The sequence below is a fragment of the Sminthopsis crassicaudata genome, chromosome 4 (genome assembly GCF_048593235.1).
Source record: "Sminthopsis crassicaudata isolate SCR6 chromosome 4, ASM4859323v1, whole genome shotgun sequence".
NCBI lineage: Eukaryota > Metazoa > Chordata > Mammalia > Dasyuromorphia > Dasyuridae > Sminthopsis > Sminthopsis crassicaudata.
Window position 1 is genome coordinate 227,655,596 of NC_133620.1, and position 7,155 is coordinate 227,662,750.

At 34.1% G+C, this 7,155-nt stretch overlaps 1 pseudogene; it reads right to left on the reverse strand.

Moving 5' to 3' along the window:
- Nucleotides 1-3,058: 3,058 nt before the first annotated feature.
- On the reverse strand, nucleotides 3,059-3,965 carry LOC141540708 (cyclin-H-like; annotated as a pseudogene).
- Between the last annotated feature and the right edge of the window lie 3,190 nt (nucleotides 3,966-7,155).

The following is a 7,155-nucleotide window of genomic DNA, read 5'->3' on the forward strand; positions in this document are numbered from 1 at the left end:
AAAACGAAATTGTGTTTTTAGTGTTCTGAACACAAGCACTACCAGGTGGCTCCTCAGGCTACTTACTTGAGGAAGAAATCCTACTCAGAGTAAGAGCCTTCTACATGGGGTACAGAGGGGTGGTTGTTCTTCACACAGGGGTAAGTAAGTGGTGAGAGAAGGGATTCAGGAGAATATCACTGAGATAGCAGTCTTTGAGCTTTCATGCTTTGTTCTCTCACTTACCGGTCCCCACTGATGATATTGAAATTAAAACTTCTCATTATTATTCATGGAAATTATAATATAGATCAAGCCTAGAAGGGCATTGATTCCACCTGCCTCCACTATATCACAGCACTTTGTTATGTAATAACAAAAACATGACATGGTCAAAAATGGTTCCCCCAAGCAAGCCTTCTGGGATTTTTTGTGCAAGTGGGTTTTATATGACTCTAATGACAGACTACAAAACCTTTCTCATTAAAGAATGACTTGGGTCTCATACCTTGGTTTAGAATATATGAGGCTAGATTTTTCTCAACTCAATTTCCTTTCTTCCCCAAATAACACATTCTTCCCTTGACAACTTTTTGATACCAAAAAAAAGCCTCTTTAGGTGAAAAGAGCATATAGCTGCTAGCTCAATTCTTATCTAAGTTTGGGAGCCAACACTAATCTATTATCTCACTAAGACAGACTATTGACTCTTTGTGGATCTACATACATAAAGAAGAGGCAAAGGGGGAAAGCAGAGAAAGAGAAGAGAAAAATGACAATAGTACAAAATGGAATAGTGAAGATATGTGATGGCAGAGCTACAACGCAGGTGGGATGATTGGAACTTTTTCCCGGGGGACCAATGCTTAGAAAGCATTGACATATTAGCTATTCCAGTAGAGCAGAAATAATTGAGCTTTGGATCTAATTAATGAGAATTGTTAGTTAAAATAGAAAGCTCCCAATGAATGTTTTGGGCTTATGCATCCCAGTAAACTCCTCCCCAATCCAGATTTATTCCTTCCTTTGATTTTAATCTCGTTAGAAGTACCTTTGTGGTACCCTAGGAGCTCTAGTATTGGCTAGTGTCCTAAGGTATCTCTTTCTCTCCCCAACATATGGAAGTATCCTAGAATTTCTATCCTAATATGAGACCATGTATCCTAGAATCTCTTCCCCAATAATTGAATTTCTCTGAAAAAAAAAAATAATCTGAGGTTGTGTTTGGAGTTTGGAAGATTCATCTCCTTACCAGCTGTGTAATCCTGGACAAGTCACTTAACCCTGTTTGCCTCAGTTCCTTATTAGCATAATGAGTTGGAAAAGGAAATGTTTGTAAAACACTCCAGCATCTTTGACCAGGAAACTCCAAATGATGTCATGGAGCATTGAACACAAGTAAAAATAACTAAACTGAATTGATATGTTAGACACTGTGCTAGTGAAGACTTCCTGTGATACCTGATTAAAAGGTAAGGAACTTATCATCAAAAATCCATGAAGCTCAGATTTACTTTATTTAAGGTTCCATGTTGAAAGAAAAGACAATGTAGGCCTTAAGGCTAGTTATTTGATAGGAAACCCTTCCACAAAGAATATATAGTCTTATGTCTTTTTGAGAACATTATGCTTTGTGGCCCTGGCAGGAGCAACAATCTTAATACCTTAGTTAAGAGCTGTGGTAGAGGTTGATACATCTAGAAATTGTGCAAGAATAATTTTTGTTTCCTAGTCCAATCCAGCATAGCAGAGTTAAGGGGAGTTTATTATTAAATGAACTGAACATTCTCCTTGAATCAACAAATCATGAACTTCTTTCATCCTTCTTTACTGAAATGATCTTAACTACTTTTTGCTTTCATAACCTCAGCTCTCCATGATTATTCAATAAATAATCATTAACTGACTTGACCAGTGGGTCTGCAAGTGTTCTTTCGGAAAGGGTCAAATTCAATCTAGTTAGGTATCTGCCTGTCAATTTCTATTACGATAATAAGGGTTATAACTGAGAATTCCACCTAGCAATATTGACAGTATTTACTACTGAACCATATTATTTTATTACAGTAAAGCAAAGGTTTGTCATCCCTAGGAATTATGAATGAGATCTGGTATTTCTCAAGAAGAATGCCAAGAAGCCAAGTAACTTTAAGGCAATGGTTTTACAGTGAATTTTCTACAGACAAATCATTTATTCAATCAAAAGACATTTTTTAAGAATCAGGTGGGCAGCTGCAAATGGCAAAGTGAATACAGCACTGGTCCTAGAATCAGGAATACCCATCTTCAAGAGTTCAAATCTAATCTCAGACACTTATTAACTGCAAATCACTTACCATTGTTTGTTTCTTCATCCATACAAATAAGCTAGAGAAGGAAATGGCAAATACTCTAGTGTTTTTGCTAAGAAATGCTGTCATGAAGGCTGAGACATCACTGAAATGACGAAAATGGGTCACACTTTGTACTGGGGATACAAAGACAAAAATGAAACATTTCTTGACCTCAAAGAGCTTACAATTTATAGGGGGGGAACAACATGGATGAGTTATATATAGATATAAACACATGAAAAATATAGAACCTACATTTTAGAGCAAGAATTAACTTTATAAATAGGTTATTTGATCCATCCTCATTTTACAAAGAGGGAAACTGAGGCTTAGATAAATTAAAGTGATCTCAAGATTATGCAGCTCACAAATAGTGAAGACAATATTTGGATCCAGTTCTTTTGAATTATAGTTTAGGGCTGAAACATTCCATGGTCTTGGGAAGAAAACTATTCTTACCATTAACCAAGAGACCATTGCTCAGTAAGTCAACTACCATTTATTAAGTACTTAACTATGTGTCAAAACTCTTTTAGGTAGAAATACAAGTATAAAGACAATTTCTGCACTCAAAGAACTTACATTTTCAATAAAACAAAGTTTAATTAAAGGAATTAATTTCCACTGCATGATTTTGAACCAATATAAACAAACTCTATCTTATAGTAGAAGTGGTCAATTTTGTAACTCAGAACGGAGTTAACTTTAAATGTCCAAACATAACATTTTTGATAATACCCATCAAGTTATAGGGAAACTAGAAGATCATCATCAGTGCATTTTTTCTCTTCCAATTTAGATTTTTTTGGGAAATATTCATCATCTTCATAACCCTTTCTCTTCTTTACATTTATATTAAATGCAAATTCAGCACTGTGACATTTCTCTAGTTTCTATTTTAGGGAAGCAATTTTCTCAGGCCTTGGTAGTTCATGCTTCTTTACTAAGGTTTTCATGCATTTCATTGTATCTGATAACTGACAAATAAATTCCATTCTCTTTTAGCATTAGACTTTCTGATAAGTAACTTTTCATGTTAATTCCAGTTTTGGAGGTATTGGATAAAATGGTAGTCAGAGCAATCTGTGAAAGTGTATATAAAAGCTGAGCATCTGTCAAAGCAGTTCTATTAAGAAAGCCATCAGATATTTGGTCCTGGACAGCAAGTCTTCAAATCAACTAGAAAATCTTCAAATGGCTAGTAAAGATAGGAGAAAATAAGGTGGAAATTAGGCTGCTGAAAAAATGAGTACATTTTCCAAATTTTTTTCAAGTGCCTTTTCCTGTCCAAAAGAGTTTTCTTAAAAGATTTCCAACAAACTATGCCCTAGAACACATGACATCCATCTACTATGCATGACAAAAAAGTATAAATAAGCATTATTATCTGAAGGTATATTCCATCACTGAATTAGTAAAATAAAAATACTTGCAATATATACATGCTGCATCCACAAAAGATCTTGGCACTGTGGGTTCAAATACGGAACAGAAGTCTAACAATCTTTTTTTATATTATTTGCAGATTGTCAGATCTTCATGAGGTTCAAGAAAGATTGGATCATTTTCCAGAATCTTCCCATTTGCTACCACTTTGCACTTGAACTTATAGTTGGAATCAGCCCTGATGTGCTGCTCCTTGCTTGAGAACATTCATTGATTGCTTCTGATGGCTGCTGCTGTAATACATCCTGGGGAGCAGTGGAAGCTGAAGGGTGCAGGAGGGCTGAGTAGCAGCCTGGCCTTTTTTAAGCTAGCTAAGGTCTTTAACAGGTCTAAGTTTGGCTGACATGGGCAACCCACCCTTCAGTGATTAAGGCAAGGTAAGAAATGAGGAAAAGAATTATCTCTTTAACCTAGTCAAAAAAAAAAAATCCTACCTGGGAAGGGAAAACCCTAAATGTTTCTGGCCAAAACAGAAACAATTATTACTTACATTCACTCTAAACCAATCAAGGTCCAAATAATGACTAAGTGGGGCTTGGCTTGGGATCTATTGTTGCAGACCAATTATAGCTGAAGTAGCATCTGGAGAGAGACAGTCTATTTTCATCCTCTAGGAAATGGCTTTTAATCTGAGGTTTATGGTTTTTTACATATTTAGGATGTTATGGAAATGCTTGTTTTATTCTATAAATTTAAAACAAAATAAATTTTTAAAATTAAGTCACACACATGATTGTGTGACCAAGTTAGGGGAAAATATTTTTATAATTATACTTCAATATATTTGGCTTCCTTTGTAATAAAAATTTAATTTAATAAAAAATAGGTATAGAAATACATTATTCTGACAATGGGGGTCCATAAGGCTTCTTTCGACTACCAAATAAGTCCATTATATAAAACATTGTTCTTAAGGAATTTAGGGGAAGGCAAGACCTCGGATGAAGACTGTCATCATTAGCTCCATCATTCAGCCTCTTAAAGACAAGGACTCTCTCCTAGCATGAATAAACCCTCCTCTGACTGTTCTTTATATTCTAGTCACCAACTCTCACCATCCAAATATTTGCCACAACTGAAAATATTCCTAGTTATATCTCTATTGCTGTTTCTTTATACCATTAAATTAAATATCTGATTTGCATTTCAAATTTTTCTCATTTTTCTTGCAGAGCTGAAGGTCTAATGATATTCTTTATTGATATATTGAATGTGAATATGGAAAAAAGTTAAAAGCCTGTCTCACAATTCAATAACTGGTTGTTATTTGCCTAGATAGCCTTTTAGAATATAATCACTGCTATTTTAAATTGATTATAAGGGTTGCTAAAGTGAGATTAAAAGTTTGCTGACCGTAACCTCTCTTAATTCCTTTGATGTTGGAGGAAATAGATCCCTAAAAGGATTTATCTCATCCAAGGAGCATGATTAATCTTAAAATTAACCAATAAGAGCTTATGAAGCACCTACTCTATGCCATGCCAGAATGCTAAAATGAGTTTCTGGTCATAAATTAGATGGCAGAAAATGGATTCAGAAAAGAAGAATCAGAGGAGCTCAAAAAAAGAGAAATGTTAAAAGAGGAATTCTAAGAAGAGGTTAAAAAGGCAGATCTAATCTAGCATTGGCTTTGATTTTTCCTAATGCATCCTGGGGAAAATAGAATTTCATAGCAATTTGCCCTAAAGAATCCAGGCTGAAAAGATGATTAAAAAGCCTCAGTGACTGCCTGAAAATGCCAAGCTATCTTCCTCTCTGTTCTTAGATTTTGACTAACCATAACACTTCCAAGATAAGGAAGATAGAAACACTTCCAAGATAAGGAAGATAGAGTTGCAGGTGATTCTAAGGATAACATCTCATGTGAGAATTGTAGAAACAGCTAACAAAGCAAACTGAAAGAGGCTTCTTTTCTGGTGTTTCTAAAATAAATAAGTAAAAATCAGTGCTTATGCATGTTTTTTTGTTTTTATATCACATATATATATATATATATGTATATACATATATATATTTTTTTCCTTCTCCCAGAGAGTCACATCTTAAAACAAGAATAAAAGAGAAAGAAAAATTCAACAAAACTAACCAACATATTGAAAACTATGACATTCATAATTACTATCTCTACAAAAATTTCACATTTTTTTGTGAATAAAAAAAATGACTTTTGATCATTTCACAGTATCCGTGTAGGTTTTTTTTATGGTTGTTCAGTCCATTTATGCTATATAAATATGTGTATACTTTTCTAGTTCTATTCATTTCACCTGGCATCAGATCATAGGAATCTTCCTGTACTTTTCTGTTACCCCAGTCTCAGCGCCCATTGTTATGGGACCCTCTTTTATTAGTGGAGATGAAAATTCTTCATTTTGTCATAGAGGACGTGAAAAGAAGTGAGAGGTAAGAGTTCTAAGGCCAGTCCCTGCTTTGGGATTCTTGGAGCACCAGTCTTTTTCAGGATCCATCAAGCTTCAAATTGCTTTGGATTTCTGGCTTCCCCTTTCCCAACTAACTACTCTAGAGACCCTTGATTGAGATATTCTCTCTTAATTGAGCTAAGTTAGCTCACTCCCAATGGGAGAGTGGCTTCACTCTATATTGTCCAGTATATATTCTCCTACATATACCTTCTCTGATTTCTATTTTTCTAGGACTTAAAGTGTTGCTTTGTGTTCTCTATGTATATTAATCTCTTCTTACAGCATAGAAATATTCCTAGAACTGTTCCCTGTGGTTCCATTTCTTTGATACAGATACATACATATACAATACATACATAAATATACATAGTGTATATGTTCATATGTACACCAAAATACATAAACATATTTATACATTTACCCAAAATATTTATGTTTAACTACTGCATCTCCAGAAAAAATAATGTAACTGATTTATTGTTTTGTTCATTGACTAGACTTAAAAGTGATGAAGAAAATATTTTTTAAAATGCAGATTAAACTTAAAATGTATGTCATGGGATTATTATTTTTCCAGAGAATCAATTGTTAAACATTTAGCAATATATCCCTGCCCTGATGTAGATTAGCAACTCAATAGTTAAAGAACTTGAGATTGCATATAGTTAAGATCAGAAGTAGAACTTGTTGTTGTTAAGAGTCATGTCTGATTCTTCATGATCTCATTTGGAGAAGTTTGGAGAAATTCATACTTAAGTTAATAAAATTATACATTTTTGTGGCCATAATAATTCTTCTTCTGAGACTTTCTACAAAAGAAAAGAAAGGTTAAAAATTGAAAGACCTTAATTGATTTTTCAGGGATGCAATAATTCTCTTCTTCAAATTTTCCTCTTCTCCATATTATCAAGAAACTCCAAGCTTAATTGTCCCTTTAATGATGAGTTGTAAGCTACATTAGCTCTCTTTGGGTA